The following is a 13,719-nucleotide window of genomic DNA, read 5'->3' as shown; positions in this document are numbered from 1 at the left end:
GAGAATTTCCGAAGTTTCCCCGGGATTTCCCAAATTTTGAAGGGAACTCCACACATGTCACCATTGATTATAAGAATCTCCACTGGAGTTTGAGACATTTTGACGTGAAAGTGTCACCATTTTGTCAGGGAATGGAACATTTCCTGAGCATTTCCAAAGATTACCCGGGATTTCCCAAATTTTGGAGGGAACTCCAAACATGTCACCATTGATTTTAAAAATCTCCACTGGAGTTTGAGAGATTTTAACGTGGAAGTTTCACCATTTTGTCGGGGATTTGGAACATTTCCTTAGAATTTCCCAAGTTTCCCAGGATTTCGCAAATTTTGAAGGGAACTCCAAGCATGTCAATATTGATTTTCAGAATCTCCACTGGAGTTTGAGAGATTTTGACGTGAAAGTGTCACCATTTTGTCGGGGATTAGGAACATTTCCTGAGCATTTCCAAAGATTACCCGGGATTTCCTAAATTTTCGAGGGAACTCCAAACATGGCACCATGGATTTTAAGAACCTCCACTGGAGTTTGAGAGATTTTTACGTGAAAATGTCACCATTTTTTCGGGGATTTGGAACATTTCCTGAGAATTTCCAAAGTTTCCCCGGGGTTTCCCAATTTTTGGAGGGGACTCCAAACATGTCAACATTGATTTTAAGAATCTCCACTGGAGTTTGAGAGATTTTGACGTGAAAGTGTCACCATTTTGTCGGGGATTTGGAACATTTCCTGAGAATTTCCAAAGTTTCCCCAAGATTTCCCACATTTTGAAGGGAACTCCAAACACGTCACCGTTGATTTTAAGAATCTCCACTGGATTTTGAGAGGTTTTGACCTGAAAGTGTCACCATTTTGTCAGGGATTTGGAAAATTTCCTGAGAATTTCCAAAGTTTCCCCGGGATTTCCCAAATTTTGGAGAGAACTCCAAACATGTCAACATTGATTTTAAGAATCTCCACTGGAGGTTGAGAGATTTTGACCTGAAAGTTTCACCATTTTGTCGGGGATTTGGAACATTTCCTGACAATTTCCAAAACTTCCCCAGAATTTCCCAAAATTTGGAGGGAACTCCAAACATGTCACCATTGATATTAAGAATCTCCACTGGAGTTTGAGAGATTTTGATGTGAAAGTGTCACCATTTTGTTGGGGATTTGGAACATTTCCTGAGCATTTCCAAAGTTTCCCCGGGATTTCCTAACTTTTGGAGGGTACTCCAAACATGTCAACATTGATTTTAAGAATCTCCACTGGAGTTTGAGAGATTTTAACATGAAAGTGTCACCATTTTCTCGGGGATTTGGAACATTTCCTGAGAATATCTAAAGTTACCCCGGGATTTCCCAAATTTTGAAACGAACTCCAAACATGTCACTATTGATTTTAAGAATCTCCACTGGATTTTGAGAGATTTTGACGTGAAAGTGTCACCATTTTGTCGGGGATTTGGAATATGTCTGGAGAATTTCCAAAGCTTCCCCGGTATTTTCGAAATATTGAAGGGAATTCCAATCATGTCAATATTGATTTTAAGAATCTCCACTGGAGTTTGAGAGGTTTTGACGTGAAAGTGTCACCATTTTGTCGGGGATTTGGAACATTTCCTGAGAATATCCAAAGTTAACCCCGGGATTTCCCATATTTTGGAGGGGACTCCAAACACGTCAACATTGATTTTAAGAATCTCCACTGGAGTTTGAGAGATTTTGATGTGAAAGTGTCACCATTTTGTCGGGGATTTGGAACATTTCCTGAGCATTTCCGAAGTTTCCCCGGGATTTCCCAAATTTTGAAGGGAACTCCAGACATGTCACCATTGATTTTCAGAATCTACACTGGAGTTTGAGAGATTTTGACGTGAAAGTGTCAGCATTTTGTCGGGGATTTGGAACATTTCCGAGAATTTCCAAAGTTTCCCCGGCATTTCCCAGATTTTGGAGGGAACTCCAAACATGTCACCATTGATTTTAAGAATCTCCACTGGAGATTGAGAGATTTTGATGTGAAAGTGTCACCATTTTGTCGGGGATTTGGAACATTTCCTGAGAATTTCCAAAGTTTCCCCGGGATTTCCCAAATTTTGGACGGAACTCCAAACATGTCAACATTGATTTTAAGAATCTCCACTGGATTTTGAGAGATTTTGACCTGAAAGTGTCACCATTTTGTCGGAGATCTGGAACATTTCCTGAGCATTTCCAAAGTTCTCCCTGGATTCCCCACATTTTGAAGGGAACTCCAAACATGTCACCATTGATTTTAAGAATCTCCACTGGAGTTTGAGAGATTTTGGCGTGAAAGTGTCACCATTTTTTCGGGGATTTGGAACATTTCCTGAGAATTTCCAAAGTTTCCCCGGCATTTCCCAGATTTTGGAGGGAACTCCAAACATGTCACCATTGATTTTAAGAATCTCCACTGGAGATTGAGAGATTTTGAGGTGAAAGTGTCACCATTTTGTCGGGGATTTGGAACATTTCCTGAGAATTTCCAAAGTTACCCCGGGATTTCCCATATTATGGATGGGACTCCAAATATGTCAACATTGATTTTAAGAATCTCCACTGGAGTTTGAGAGATTTTGACGTGAAAGTGTCACCATTTTGTCGGGGATTTGGAACATTTCCTGTGAATTTCTGAAGTTTCCCCGGGATTTCCCAAATTTTAAAGGGAACTCCAAACATGTCAACATTGATTTTAAGAATCTCCACTGGATTTTGAGAGATTTTGACGTGAAAGTGTCACCATTTTATCGGGGATTTGGAACATTTCCTGAGAATTTCCAAAGATTCCCCTGGATTTCCCACATTTTGGAGGGAACTCCAAGCATGTCTCCATTGATTTTAAGAATCTCCACTGGAGTTTGAGAGATTTTGACGTGAAAGTGTCACCATTTTGTCGGGGATCTGGAACATTTCCTGAGCATTTCCAAAGTTTCCCCAAGATTTCCCACATTTTGAAGGGAACTCCAAGCATGTCAACATTGATTTTAAGAATCTCCACTGGAGTTTGAGAGATTTTGACGTGGAAGTGTCACCATTTTGTCGGGGATTTGGAACATTTCCTGAGAATATCCAAAGTTACCCCGGGATTTCCCATATTTTGGAGGGGACTCCAAACATGTCAACATTGATTTTAAGAATCTCCACTGGAGTTTGAGAGATTTTGACGTGCAAGTGTCACCATTTTGTCGGGGATTTGGAACATTTCCTGAGAATTTCCAAAGTTTCCCCAGGATTTCCAAAATTTTGAAGGGAACTCCAAACATATCAGCATTGATTTTAAGAATCTCTACTGGAGTTTGAGAGATTTTGACGTGAAAGTGTCACCATTTTGTTGGCGATTTGGAACATTTCCTGAGAATTTCCAAAGTTTCCCCTGGATTTCCTAAATTTTGGAGGGAACTCCAAACATGTCAACATAGATTTTAAGAATCTCCACTGGATTTTGAGAGATTTTGACCTGAAAGTGTCACCATTTTGTCAGGGATTTGGAAAATTTCCTGAGAATTTCCAAAGTTCTCCCTGGATTCCCCACATTTTGAAGGGAACTCCAAACATGTCAACATTGATTTTAAGAATCTCCACTGGAGTTTGAGAGATTTTGACGTGAAAGTGTAACCATTTTGTTGGGGATTTGGAACATTTCCGGAGAATTTCTGAAGTTTCCCCGGGATTTCCCAAATTTTGAAGGGAACTCCAAACATGTCAACATTGATTTTAAGAATCTCCACTGGAGTTTGAGAGATTTTGATGTGAAAGTGTCACCATTTTATCGGGGATTTGGAACATTTCCTGAGAATTTCCAAAGATTCCCCTGGATTTCCCACATTTTGGAGGGAGCTCCAAGCATGTCTCCATTGATTTTAGGAATCTCCACTGGAGTTTGAGAGATTTTGACGTGAAAGTGTCACCATTTTGTCGGGGAACTGGAACATTTCCTGAGCATTTCCAAAATTTCCCCAAGATTTCACACATTTTGAAGGGAACTCCAAGCATGTCAACATTGATTTTAAGAATCTCCACTGGAGTTTGAGAGATTTTGATGTGAAAGTGTCACCATTTTATCGGGGATTTGGAACATTTCCTGAGAATTTCCAAAGATTCCCCTGGATTTCCCACATTTTGGAGGGAGCTCCAAGCATGTCTCCATTGATTTTAGGAATCTCCACTGGAGTTTGAGAGATTTTGACGTGAAAGTGTCACCATTTTGTCGGGGAACTGGAACATTTCCTGAGCATTTCCAAAATTTCCCCAAGATTTCACACATTTTGAAGGGAACTCCAAGCATGTCAACATTGATTTTAAGAATCTCCACTGGAGTTTGAGAGATTTTGACGTGAAACTGTCACCATTTTGTCGGATATTTGGAATATTTCCTGATAATTTCCAAAGTTTCCACGGGATTTCCAAAATTTTGAAGGGAACTCCAAACATGTCAGCATTGATTTTAAGAATCTCTACTGGAGTTTGAGAGATTTTTACGTGAAAGTGTCACCATGTTGTCGGGGATTTGGAACATTTCCTGAGCATTTCCAAAGTTTCCCCGGGATTTCATAACTTTTGGAGGGTACTCCAAACATGTCAACATTGATTTTAAGAATCTCCACTGGAGTTTGAGAGATTTTGACATGAAAGTGTCACCATTTTCTCGGGGATTTGGAACATTTCCTGAGAATATCTAAAGTTTCCCCGGGATTTCCCAAATTTTGAAACGAACTCCAAACATGTCACTATTGATTTTAAGAATCTCCACTGGATTTTGAGAGATTTTGACGTGAAAGTGTCACGATTTTGTCAGGGATTTGGAACATTTCCTGAGAATTTCCAAAGTTTCCCCAAGATTTCCCACATTTTGAAGGGAAATCCAAGCATGTCAACATTGATTTTAAGAATCTCCACTGGAGTTTGAGAGATTTTGACGTGAAAGTATCACCATTTTGTCGAGATTTTCAGCATTTCCTGAGAATTTCCAAAGTTTCCCTGGGATTTCCAAAATTTTGACGGGAACTCCAAGCATGTCAACATTGATTTTAAGAATCTCCACTGGAGTTTGAGAGATTTTGACGTGAAAGTGTCACCATTTTGTCGGGGATTTGGAACATTTCCTGAGCATTTCCAAAGTTTCCCCGGGATTTCATAACTTTTGGAGGGTACTCCAAACATGTCACCATTGATTTTAAGAATCTCCACTGGAGTTTGAGAGATTTTGACCTGAAAGTGTCACCATTTTGTCAGGGATTTGGAAAATTTCCTGAGAATTTCCAAAGATCTCCCTGGATTCCCCACATTTTGAAGGGAACTCCAAACATGTCACCATTGATGTTAAGAATCTCCACTGGAGTCTGAGAGATTTTGATGTGAAAGTGTCACCATTTTGTCGGGGATTTGGAACATTTCCGGAGAATTTCCAAAGTTACCCCGGGATTTCCCATATTATGGATGGGACTCCAAATATGTCAACATTGATTTTAAGAATCTCCACTGGAGTTTGAGAGATTTTGACGTGAAAGTGTAACCATTTTGTTGGGGATTTGGAACATTTCCGGAGAATTTCTGAAGTTTCCCCGGGATTTCCCAAATTTTGGAGGGAACTCCAAACATGTCAACATTGATTTTAAGAATCTCCACTGGAGTTCGAGAGATTTTGATGTGAAAGTGTCACCATTTTATCGGGGATTTGGAACATTTCCTGAGAATTTCCAAAGATTCCCCTGGATTTCCCACATTTTGGAGGGAGCTCCAAGCATGTCTCCATTGATTTTAGGAATCTCCACTGGAGTTTGAGAGATTTTGACGTGAAAGTGTCACCATTTTGTCGGGGAACTGGAACATTTCCTGAGCATTTCCAAAATTTCCCCAAGATTTCACACATTTTGAAGGGAACTCCAAGCATGTCAGCATTTATTTTAAGAATCTCCACTGGAGTTTGAGAGATTTTGACGTGAAACTGTCACCATTTTGTCGGATATTTGGAATATTTCCTGATAATTTCCAAGGTTTCCACGGGATTTCCAAAATTTTGAAGGGAACTCCAAACATGTCAGCATTGATTTTAAGAATCTCTACTGGAGTTTGAGAGATTTTTACGTGAAAGTGTCACCATGTTGTCGGGGATTTGGAACATTTCCTGAGCATTTCCAAAGTTTCCCCGGGATTTCATAACTTTTGGAGGGTACTCCAAACATGTCAACATTGATTTTAAGAATCTCCACTGGAGTTTGAGAGATTTTGACATGAAAGTGTCACCATTTTCTCGGGGATTTGGAACATTTCCTGAGAATATCTAAAGTTTCCCCGGGATTTCCCAAATTTTGAAACGAACTCCAAACATGTCACTATTGATTTTAAGAATCTCCACTGGATTTTGAGAGATTTTGATGTGAAAGTGTCACCATTTTGTCAGGGATTTGGAAAATTTCCTGAGAATTTCCAAAGATCTCCCTGGATTCCCCACATTTTGAAGGGAACTCCAAAGATGTCACCATTGATGTTAAGAATCTCCACTGGAGTCTGAGAGATTTTGATGTGAAAGTGTCAACATATTGTCGGGGATTTGGAACATTTCCTGAGAATTTCCAAAGGTTCCCCGGGATTTACCAAATTTTGGAGGGAGCTCCAAACATGGCACCATGGATTTTAAGAATCTCCACTGGAGTTTGAGAGATTTTGACGTGAAAGTGTCACCATTTTGTCAGGGATTTGGAACATTTCCTGAGAATTTCCAAAGTTTCCCCAAGATTTCCCATATTTTGAAGGGAAATCCAAGCATGTCAACATTGATTTTAAGAATCTCCACTGGAGTTTGAGAGATTTTGACATGAAAGTGTCACCATTTTCTCGGTGATTTGGAACATTTCCTGAGAATTTCCAAAGTTTCCCTGGGATTTCCCAAATTTTGGAGGGAACTCCAAACATGTCACCATTGATTATAAGAATCTCCACTGGATTTTGGAGATTTTGACGTGAAAGTGTCACCATTTTGTCGAGATTTTGAGCATTTCCTGAGAATTTCCAAAGTTTCCCTGGGATTTCCTAAATTTTGGAGGGAACTCCAAACATGTCAACATTGATTTTAAGAATCTCCACTGGATTTTGAGAGATTTTGACCTCAAAGTGTCACCATTTTGTCGGCGTTTTGGAGCATTTCCTGAGAATTTCCAAAGTTCTCCCTGGATTCCCCACATTTTGAAGGGAACTCCAAACATGTCACCATTGATTTTAAGAATCTCCACTGGAGTCTGAGAGATTTTGATGTGAAAGTGTCACCATTTTGTCGGGGATTTAGAACATTTCCTGAGAATTTCCAAAGTTTCCCCGGGATTTCCCAAATTTTGGAGGGAACTCCAAACATGTCACCATGGATTTTAAGAATCTCCACTGGAGTTTGAGAGATTTTGATGTGAAAGTGTCACCATTTTGTCGGGGATTTGGAACATTTCCGGAGAATTTCCAAAGTTACCCCGGGATTTCCCGTATTACGGATGGGACTCCAAATATGTCAACATTGATTTTCAGAATCTCCACTGGAGTTTGAGAGATTTTGACGTGAAAGTGTCACCATTATCTTGGGGACAAACATTTCCTGAGAATTCCTGAGAACATTTCCGGAGGATTTCCAAAGTTTCCCTGGGATTTCCCAAATTTTGAACGGAAATCCAAACATGTCACCATTGATTTTAAGAATCTCCACGGGAGTTTGAGAGATTTTGACGTGGAAGTGTCACCATTTTGTCGGTGATTTGGAACATTTCCTGAGAATTTCCAAAGTTTCCCTGGGATTTCCAAAATTTTGGAGGGAACTCCAAACATGTCACCATTGATTATAAGAATCTCCACTGGATTTTGAGAGATTTTGACGTGAAAGTGTCACCATTTTGTCGAGATTTTGAGCATTTCCTGAGAATTTCCAAAGTTTCCCTGGGATTTCCAAAATTTTGACGGAAACTCCAAGCATGTCAACATTGATTTTAAGAATCTCCACTGGAGTTTGAGAGATTTTGACGTGAAAGTGTCAGCATTTTTTCGGGGATTTGGAACATTTCCTGAGCATTTCCAAAGTTTCCCCGGGATTTCCCAAATTTTGAAGGGAACTCCAAACATGTCAACATTGATTTTAAGAATCTCCACTGGATTTTGAGAGATTTTGACGTGAAAGTGTCACCATTTTGTCGAGATTTTGAGCATTTCCTGAGAATTTCCAAAGTTTCCCTGGGATTTCCAAAATTTTGACGGGAACTCCAAGCATGTCAACATTGATTTTAAGAATCTCCACTGGAGTTTGAGAGATTTTGACGTGAAAGTGTCACCATTTTCTCGGGGATTTGGAACATTTCCTGAGCATTTCCAAAGTTTCCCCGGGATTTCCCAAATTTTGAAGGGAACTCCAAACATGTCAGCATTGATTTTAAGAATCTCCACTCGAGTTTGAGAGATTTTGACGTGAAAGTGTCACGATTTTGTCAGGGATTTGGAACATTTCCTGAGAATTTCCAAAGTTTCCCCGGGAATTCCCAAATTTTGAAAGGGAACTCCAAACATGTCACCATGGATTTTAAGAATCTCCAGTGGAGTTTGAGAGATTTTGACCTGAAACTGTCACCATTTTGTCGGGGATTTGGAACATTTCCTGAGAATTTCCAAAGATTCCCCTGGATTTCCCAAATTTTGGAGTGAACTCCAAACATGTCAACATTGATGTTAAGAATCTCCACTGGAGTTTGAGAGATTTTGACCTGAAAGTATCGCCATTTTGTCGGGGATTTGGAGCATTTCCTGTGAATTTCCAAATTTTCCCTGGGATTTCCCAAATTTTGAAGGGAACTCCAAGCATGTCACCATTGATTTTAAGAATCTCCACTTGAGTTTGAGAGATTTTGATGTGAAAGTGTCACCATTTTGTCGGGGATTTGGAACATTTCCTGAGCATTTCCAAAGTTTCCCCGGGATTTCATAACTTTTGGAGGGTACTCCAAACATGTCAACATTGATTTTAAGAATCTCCACTGGAGTTTGAGAGATTTTGACGTGAAAGTGTCACCATTTTGTTGGGGACAAACTTTTCCTGAGAATTCCTGAGAACATTTCCGGAGAATTTCCAAAGTTGCCCCGGGATTTCCCAAATTTTGGAGGGTACTCCAAACATGTCACCATTGATTTTAAGAATCTCCACTGGATTTTGAGAGATTTTGACCTGAAAGTGTCACCATTTTGTCAGGGATTTGGAAAATTTCCTGAGAATTTCCAAAGATCTCCCTGGATTCCCCACATTTTGAAGGGAACTCCAAACATGTCACCATTGATTTTAAGAATCTCCACTGGAGTTTGAGAGATTTTGATGTGAAAGTGTCACCATTTTGTCGGGGATTTGGAACATTTCCTGAGCATTTCCAAAGTTTCCCCGGGATTTCATAACTTTTGGATGGTACTCCAAACATGTCAGCATTGATTTTAAGAATCTCCACTGGAGTTTGAGAGATTTTGACGTGAAAATCTCACCATTTTGTTGGGGACAAACATTTCCTGAGAATTCCTGAGAACATTTCCGGAGAATTTCCAAAGTTTCCCCGGGATTTCCCCAATTTTGGAGGGTACTCCAAACATGTCACCATTGATTTTAAGAATCTCCACTGGAGGTTGAGAGATTTTGACCTGAAAGTTTCACCATTTTGTCAGGGATTTGGAACATTTCTTGAGAATATCCAAAATTTCCCCAGAATTTCCCAAAATTTGGAGGGAACTCCAAACATGTCAACATTGATTTTAAGAATCTCCACTGGAGTTTGAGAGATTTTGACGTGAAAGTGTCACCATTTTGTCGGGGATTTGGAACATTTCCTGAGCATTTCCAAAGTTTCCCCGGGATTTCCCAAATTTTGGAGGGAACTCCAAACATGTCACCATTGATTTTAAGAATCTCCACTGGAGTTTGAGAGATTTTGACGTGAAAGTGTCACCATTTTGTCGGGGATTTGGAACATTTCCGGAGAATTTCTGAAGTTTCCCCGGGATTTCCCAAATTTTGAAGAGAAATCCAAACATGTCAACATTGATTTTAGGAATCTCCACTGGAGTTTGTAAGATTTTGATGTGATAGTGTCACCATTAGGTCGGGGATTTGGAACATTTCCTGAGAATTTCCAAAGATTCCCCTGGATTTCCCACCTTTTGGAGGGAACTCCAAGCATGTCTCCATTGATTTTAAGAATCTCCACTGGAGTTTGAGAGATTTTGACCTGAAAGTGTCACCATTTTGTCGGGGATTTGGAACATTTCCTGAAAATATCCAAAGTTTCCCCAGGAGTTCCCAAATTTTGGAGGGAACTCCAAACATGTCACCATTGATTTTAAGAATCTCCACTGGAGTTTGAGAGATTTTGACCTGAAAGTGTCACCATTTTCTTTGGGACAAACATTTCCTGAGAATTCCTGAGAACATTTCCGGAGGATTTCCAAAGTTTCCCTGGGATTTCCCAAATTTTGAAGGGAACTCCAAATATGTCAACATTGATTTTAAGAATCTCCACTGGAGTTTGAGAGATTTTGATGTGAAAGTGTCACCATTTTATCGGGGATTTGGAACATTTCCTGAGAATTTCCAAAGATTCCCCTGGATTTCCCACATTTTGGAGGGAACTCCAAGCATGTCTCCATTGATTTTAAGAATCTCCACTGGAGTTTGAGAGATTTTGACGTGAAAGTGTCACCATTTTGTCAGGGATCTGGAACATTTCCTGAGCATTTCCAAATTTTCCCCAAGATTTCTCACATTTTGAAGGGAACTCCAAGCATGTCAACATTGATTTTAAGAATCTCCACTGGATTTTGAGAGATTTTGACCTGAAAGTGTTCACCATTTTGTCAGGGATTTGGAAAATTTCCTGAGAATTTCCAAAGTTCTCCCTGGATTCCCCACATTTTGACGGGAACTCCAAACATGTCAACATTGATTTTAAGAATCTCCACTGGAGTCTGAGAGATTTTGATGTGAAAGTGTCAACATATTGTCGGGGATTTAGAACATTTCCTGAGAATTTCCAAAGGTTCCCCGGGATTTACCAAATTTTGGAGGGAGCTCCAAACATGGCACCCTGGATTTTAAGAATCTCCCCTGGAGTTTGAGAGATTTTGACATGAAAGTGTCACCATTTTGTGGGGGATTTGGAACATTTCCTGAGAATTTCCAAAATTTCTCCGGGATTTTCACAAATTTTGAAGGGAACTCCAAACATGTCAACATTGATTTTAAAAATCTCCACTGGAGTTTGAGAGATTTTGACGTGGAAGTGTCACCATTTTGTCGGTGATTTGGAACATTTCCTGAGAATTTCCAATGTTTCCCTGGGATTTCCCAAATTTTGGAGGGAACTCCAAACATTTCACCATTGATTTTAAGAATCTCCACTGGAGTTTGAGAGATTTTGACCTGAAAGTGTCACCATTTTCTTGGGGACAAACATTTCCTGAGAATTCCTGAGAACATTTCCGGAGGATTTCCAAAGTTTCCCTGGTATTTCCCAAATTTTGAAGGGAACTCCAAACACGTCAACATTGATTTTAAGAATCTCCACTGGAGTTTGAGAGATTTGGACGTGAAAGTGTCAGCATTTTGTCGGGGATTTGGAACATTTCCTGAGAATTTCCAAAGTTTCCCCGGGATTTCCTAAATTTTGGAGGGAACTCCAAACATGTCAACATTGATTTTAAGAATCTCCACTGGATTTTGAGAGATTTTGACCTGAAAGTGTCACCATTTTGTCAGGGATTTGGAAAATTTCCTGAGAATTTCCAAAGTTCTCCCTGGATTCCCCACATTTTGAAGGGAACTCCAAACATGTCACCATTGATATTAAGAATCTCCACTGGAGTCTGAGAGATTTTGACGTGAAAGTGTCACCATTTTCTCGGGGATTTAGAACATTTCCTGAGAATTTCCAAAGGTTCCCCGGGATTTACCAAATTTTGGAGGGAGCTCCAAACATGGCATTATGGATTTTAAGAATCTCCACTGGAGTTTGAGAGATTTTGACATCAAAGTGTCACCATTTTGTGGGGGATTTGGAACATTTCCTGAGAATTTCCAAAGTTTCCCCGGGATTTCCCAAATTTTGGAGGGAACTCCAAACATGTCACCATTGATTTTAAGAATCTCCACTGGAGTTTGAGAGATTTTGACGTGCAAGTGTCACCATTTTGTCGGGCATTTGGAACATTTCCGGAGAATTTCTGAAGTTTCCCCGGGATTTCCCAAATTTTGAAGGGAACTCCAAACATGTCAACATTGATTTTAAGAATCTCCACTGGAGGTTGAGAGATTTTGACATGAAAGTGTCACCATTTTCTCGGGGATTTGGAACATTTCCTGAGAATATCTAAAGTTTCCCCGGAATTTCCCAAATTTTGAAACGAACTCCAAACATGTCACCATTGATTTTAAGAATCTCCACTGGAGTTTGAGAGATTTTGACGTGAAAGTGTCACCATTTTTTTTTCAGACAAATATTTCCTGAGAATTCCTGAGAACATTTCCTGAGAATTTCCTAAGTTTCCCCGGGATTTCCCAAATTTTGGAGGGAACTCCAAACATGTCACCATTGATTTTAAGAATCTCCACTGGATTTTGAGAGATTTTGACGTGAATGTGTCACCATTATGTCGGGGATTTGGAATATGTCTGGAGAATTTCCAAAGTTTCCCCGAGATTTCCCAAATTTTGGCGGAACCCCAAACATGTCAACATTTATTTTAAGAATCTCCACAGGAGTTTGAGAGATTTTGACGTGAAAGTGTCACCATTTTGTCAGAGATCTGGAACATTTCCTGAGCATTTCCAAAGTTTCCCCGGGATTTTCCAAATTTTGAAGGGAACTCCAAGCATGTCAACATTGATTTTAAGAATCTCCACTGGAGTTTGAGAGATTTTGACGTGAAAGTGTCACCATTTTGTCGGGGATTTGGAACATTTCCTGAGCATTTCCAAAGTTTCCCCGGGATTTTCCAAATTTTGAAAAAAACTCCAAGCATGTCAACATTGATTTTAAGAATCTCCACTGGAGTTTGAGAGATTTTGACGTGAAAGTGTCACCATTTTGTCGGGGATTTGGAACATTTCCTGAGAATTTCCATTGGTTCCCCGGGATTTCCCAAATTTTGGAGGCAACTACAAACATGTCACCATTGATTTTCAGAATCTCCACTGGATTTTGAGAGATTTTGACGTGAAAGTGTCTGCATTTTGTCGGGGATTTGGAACATTTCCGGAGAATTTCCAAAGTTACCCCGGGATTTCCCATATTTTGGATGGGACTCCAAACATGTCAACATTGATTTTAAGAATCTCCACTGGAGTTTGAGAGATTTTGACCTAAAGTGTCACCATTTTCTCGGGGATTTGGAACATTTCCTGAGAATTTCCAAAGATTCTCCTGGATTTCCCAAATTTTGGAGTGAACTCGAAAAATGTCAACATTGTTTTTAAGAATCTCCACTGGAGTTTGAGAGATTTTGATGTGAAAGTGTCACCATTTTGTCGGGGATTTGGAACATTTCCTGAGCATTTCCAAAGTTTCTTCGGGATTTCCCACATTTTGGACGGAACCCCAAACATGTCACCATTGATTTTCAGAATCTCCACTGGAGTTTGAGAGATTTTGACGTGAAAGTATCACCATTTTGTCGGGGATTTGGAACATTTCCTGAGAATTTCCAAAGTTTCCCCGGGAT

The sequence above is a fragment of the Streptopelia decaocto genome (genome assembly GCF_964273445.1).
Source record: "Streptopelia decaocto genome assembly, chromosome: 22".
NCBI lineage: Eukaryota > Metazoa > Chordata > Aves > Columbiformes > Columbidae > Streptopelia > Streptopelia decaocto.
Note: the sequence above shows the minus strand (reverse complement) of the source record.